This window comes from Phoenix dactylifera, chromosome 17 (genome assembly GCF_009389715.1).
Source record: "Phoenix dactylifera cultivar Barhee BC4 chromosome 17, palm_55x_up_171113_PBpolish2nd_filt_p, whole genome shotgun sequence".
NCBI lineage: Eukaryota > Viridiplantae > Streptophyta > Magnoliopsida > Arecales > Arecaceae > Phoenix > Phoenix dactylifera.
Genome location: NC_052408.1, coordinates 15,210,589 through 15,215,761, shown reverse-complemented (window position 1 = coordinate 15,215,761; position 5,173 = coordinate 15,210,589). Strand labels below are relative to the sequence as shown.

The 5,173-nt window shown below is 41.0% G+C and overlaps 1 long non-coding RNA gene across 1 annotated transcript; it reads left to right on the top strand.

Annotated features, from left to right (window-relative positions):
* The first annotated feature begins 492 nt into the window (after positions 1-492).
* Positions 493-1,794, top strand: LOC103705533. The gene is made up of 2 exons (XR_603806.4): positions 493-603; positions 1,304-1,794. It is a non-coding gene; the product is annotated as an uncharacterized LOC103705533 (long non-coding RNA).
* Positions 1,795-5,173: the final 3,379 nt, after the last annotated feature.

Sequence of the window (5,173 nt, the reverse complement as noted above, 5' to 3'; positions counted from 1 at the left end):
ATTTCTATATAATACAAATATCAACAAAACTACACCTAAAAGACTAACCATTATTTGAAAAAATCTAATAATATAAAAATCACCATCTTTTCACTCTCCAATATCAGGTCTTATCAGGCTTGCCTCCTTTGTTGTATTAAAAAAACCTACTAACTCTATTCAAAATAAAATATTTTTATTTTAAAAAATAGATAAAGATGCTATTATCAAAATTTAACCTCTTTGAATATGCCAATCAACTAAGCTAAATGTTGGTTAGCAAAGAGTTTATGCATTGTTATCAGCAAAGAAGTTTATATATCAGTAAGTTCAAAAAATGCCCCCACTTTGCAATAAACTATAGCCTCTTCTTTTTTCAAAAAAAATGTCCTTCAAAGTCTAAATTTTGAATTTGCAAACCCTTTTCGCTGCGCACCTCTCCTTCAAATAAGTCGTCCTTAACAAAAAGGACCGCACATACAAGAACCTGTGAGTGTTTTGTCAGAAGATCAGGGGGTTCTGCGTAAAATACGCAGCTACTTCTCACGGCACTGGCAGGGATTCGCGAGGGGAAGAGGAAGGGCTCTCGGCAGGCACCGGCGACTTCATTACTGCATATACTAAGTATTCGGCACTTCGATTCTATCATTTTTATCATTTTTTTTTTCGTGATGCACCGCCGTAGAATTCTTTCTGTAAAGGCCAAATTAGGGGTTTTGCGAGGAAAAATTGCAGACTATTAGTTTAGTTTCAAAATTTTCATCGTTAGGGTTTTTTCCTTCACTATATTCAGATAATGAACGTGTTCTTAATTTGGTAAAAATGGAAGTCTCTGTGCAATGGAAGGCCCAAAACATCCTATGAATTTGTCAATCATGAGGCTTGATTTGGGGAAAAATCTATTCTTGATGCTTCCCATATTGAAAAAAAAAAAATTGAAATTTTCTTATTTTAGATATCGAAGTTAGTTGAAGTTATTCATATAGCTTTGTGCATATTTCTATGAATCTATCTATAGCCTTGCCGCCAAATCCTTCTCAATGGACGTTAGAGTTGATGTAATCTGATCATTTCTTGAATCTGACACCATAGAGATCTTATGCAAAAAAATCTTCTCAAAAAAGAAGAGGGGAATAGAAAACACTATGGAACCCTTGATTGGTACCGATAAGCTGCTGGTGCCTATAGAATCAAGCTTTTGAATACAAAGGATCTAAATTGTTCTATAAATGTTCATAGGCACCATAAGTATGACAATTTTCATGTTGTAGACATAAAAGAAGGAAATTTTCTAATCTGAAGCTTGTGTGACTTTTTGTTGTAGGTAACATTTGGAAGTAAGAATTATTTGGGTGTTAGTTTTGGTTATACGGTATGGATGAGAAGGTGGAAAATGTTATCAAGAAGCTGTCTCCTTGTGATGTGGAAGCCTTGAAGAAATGCTTGGAGGAAAACAAAGGGGACTACTTGAAATGCCAATCTCAGATTGAAGCTTTCAAGTCATCCTGCTCACTGAAGAAACCTCCATCTTCTCAGGCCTCCTCATGAGTTAAGCTTCATGTGCGTTTCAGGTTTTTTAGTCTCAGAACGGCGATTTGGTCATTCTGAGTGACTAGATTGTATCTGGCTGTTGCTTGTAATCGAGTATGACTTCTCTTTTATTTTATTGTGCCCCATGATATTTCCTAAATAAAGTGCAGAGTTCAAGCACTACTTCATAAAAGATTCAGCTGGTCTTAGATTTATTGATTAAGAAAGAAACAATGGTTATATCTTTTGAGCAACTGCTTGCTTAATGTGATTTTTATTTTTACATTGTTGTACACCTCTGTGCTTATGCAAGAAAAGAAAATGAGAAAGCTGCGATAGAGAAATTACACTATTGGATTGCATATCAAAATTTGTTATCCTGATTATTTTCTTTGACTGTAATCTTTGTACAGTGATCTATGAAGTCCTCAAAACTGATAATTGATCTGATGTCTCTAGCCTCTTTTCTGATCAATAAACTTGGAAAGCAGAGAATGGAATTGAGAAATGCTTGTCAGGCACTAAAGAAGCATCATTCTGACCTGTTAGAGACTTCTTTTCAATCTTGTTCGCATCTTTTCGACAAACAAGGCCACTCTTGTACTCTTGATGAAAACTGGATTTCTTTTCAGACTAGACTGATCAACAGGATTGATTCGGTGGCTTATGATTTATTTTAAATATTCTTATGCATTTTTCTTGAACTTGAATGTCTTGCAGATATTTGAAATTGCTGGCTTGCATGGTGTAGTCAAGGGCGTCCTATATAACGGGACGCTGTCTGGGTGTCAAAATCATACCTTAGTGCCCTTGATTTCATGTTTGTTGAGAAGCATTAGTTACCCATCTGGTCCAAATTTTCATCTTTAGGTAAACTCCTTCCTCCAATAACAGAAAATAGGGGAGGAAAGAAGGATGATAAAATATTCCTTAGTTTATTCAACCAACTTGGTTATCTTGCTTATTACCTGCAGTCCAACTTATCCAAGACCTTGCATACCGGGTTTCTCTTCAATAATAGGAAGATATGAAATCTTTGTTGATGCTTGTTCCCGCAAATTTGTATCAAAGTTCTGTCCTGTCGTCTGCTGAATGGTAAGGTGAATGCACTGCAAGACTAGCTACAATTGTTTTCTTTCTTATATACCATCAGTATGTTCTTTGCAACTAAATGCAGCTTATAGTCCTCGATCACTTTTCACAATACTTTCTAGAGGCATTCAGGAACATCTTAAACAGAAAGAAAGCAAGGGGGAATGCAAAGACGAGAAGTAGGTGAAGCAGAAGCTGCAATAGATGCAGGCTGGCTGGAAGAGGCAGATGATTGGTGTTGCTGGAATTTGGACCCGGGGGCGACTGCTGGGCCGGGAAGGAGGAGCTCCGGCGGGAATCGGCAGTGATGGGTGACGGTCCGTCGGGGTGTGGCGTCCTCCGGGAGACCTGCAAGAAGCCGGTAGCCGGGGTCTCCGGCGCCGGCCCTCCGATGCCTAAGTCAGAGGGGGCCAGTATAAGAGTGGAGATAGCAGTAAGAAGTTGGAGTTCTCCTTGTTCAGCCCCCCCTCAAATGGAGGAATTCCCCTTTTATAGAGGGAGCTGGGTTACCTGTGATGTGACGGGGCAATCGGCCTGTCGTACAGTCTGGCATGCAGTAGAATTAATGTTCGATCGTGTGAGTCAACACCGTTACTGTTGGAGATCAGGCCGGAGCCCTTAAGTCATCGTCAAGTCATGCCATCATCAGCGATTAAGTGGGTTTGCCGTAAGAGGCTCGACGTCCGTAGACGACAGAAGCCATACGCTTTAATCGTTGAGTGAACCGAAGATCGGGAGAAGTCATACGTTTTGATGGCTGAATGAACCGGAGATCATCATGAACCATACTCATTTAATGGTTGAGTGCGTCGAAGGCCTGCAGAGGCCACGCGCATTAATGATCGGGTGTGCCGGAGGCCTGCAAAGGCCATGTGCATTAATGGCTTGACGACGGTAGCAGGATATGGTGAGATTGAGTATCTAGAGTAAGGCTCCTTTAAGGGCTTAAGGTGGGGTCGAATACTTAGGCAAGGCATTTCGGAATTCGGCGCCTGGTCGGATGCCGAGCCGAGGTAGTTGCCGAGTCGGGCGCCCTTAGTTCGAGCGTAGTCAGGTCGGCGCCTTCTGGTCGGCGCCTTCCGGTCGGGTGCTTCCCGGTCGGGTGCTTCCTGGCCGGGCGCCTTCTGGTCGGCGCCTTTGTTCCGGGACGACTTGGGTTTTCTCCCAACAATTGGCATACTGTTCTAGAATGCCCAGGTCCCCATGGGAGTATGTATACAGCGGAGCAGATGGCCTAGCGGCATGGCTAATATATACATATATGAATAAATAGAATCAATAGGTAAGTCAATTAACTTCAAAAAAAAAAAAATAGAGTACTAAGGGCATTATTAATTCAAGAGTAAAAATTCTAAGTTCCAATATCTTCACAATAAAATAAACTAGAAAAGGATTGGACGTTCAAAAGAGAGTATGGAGGGAGAAAGAAGTAGATAATTTTTTTTTGTCCTTTCTTTTTTTTTTTTTGTATTTCTCGGAAAAACAAGGAAAGAGGGTTGGCCTCTTAGGAAAGGGCAAAGGAAGAAAAAGATGGCGATGAAGGACAGGTGGTGGCATTGGTCTTCCATGACCGGCAGTCCGCTGTTCTGCAATGGCGGAACCGACGACTGATGGCGAGGAATCAACCGAAAAAAAACAAAATAAGGGCTTCGGTCCAATTCAAAAATCCACAGCTTCCAAGCGACTAAGACTATGGCCATGATCACAAACCTATGCAGAAGGTTGGAGGAGGGCTTCGGCGACGAGTGACGACAGCGAATATGGCCAGAAAAGGAAAAATAGAACCGAAAAATCCAAAATCTGGAAAAGAAAACCAGAACAAGGTACATCTTTCCCGGCCTAAATCCAGCAATAGCCGATTAGAATCATCGACCTAAGGGCGACGGAGGCTGCGTGGCAAGGTTAATCAAAAGATTTTGGATCCTTGCCTAGCTTCTGGCGGTGTTTGGCTGCGGTGGTGGTGGGCTGTGTTCGTCTAAAACTTGAACCAATTGCTGGCAAATTCTCCTCTGAGGTCAGGATCGCCGGTGGTGAGAAAGGAAGGCTTGGGTGCTTTAATAGGGCTAAACTGGGGCACTAAAATCTCTCTCGAGTGAACTGCTGGTTGGGTCGCCTCCTTTGCTGCTGTCCAATATTTTTGAGAGTTTTTATGATTCCAGTAATTTTTAATTTTTTTTGCATTTTGCAGCAGTGATGTAGTTGGCTATGTTCATATTAGAGCAGTTTGAGCGGTCGATTAATAAAAAAATAATAATAAAAAAATAAAGTCCCTTCCTACTTGGAACTCCGCCGGAAATTGCCGAGGGCGACTCCCATCGAGAATTTACAAAAAAAAAAAAGAAAAAAAAAGAAGAGCAAGACTTTCATAATTTAACGTCTCTTTTACGTGAAGCTTTTATGGCTTGTGCTCAGACCCAGCCCACGAATCACTGGTTCCGAGATGGCAAGCTCCAATTGCTCACACATGCCTTGGCCCATAACTTTTACGCTTTAGGGAGTATTTGGTATCTTTCTTTGTTCTGTTTTTTTTTAAAAAATAGACATATGGAATATGATGGTAAAAAAGTTGTTT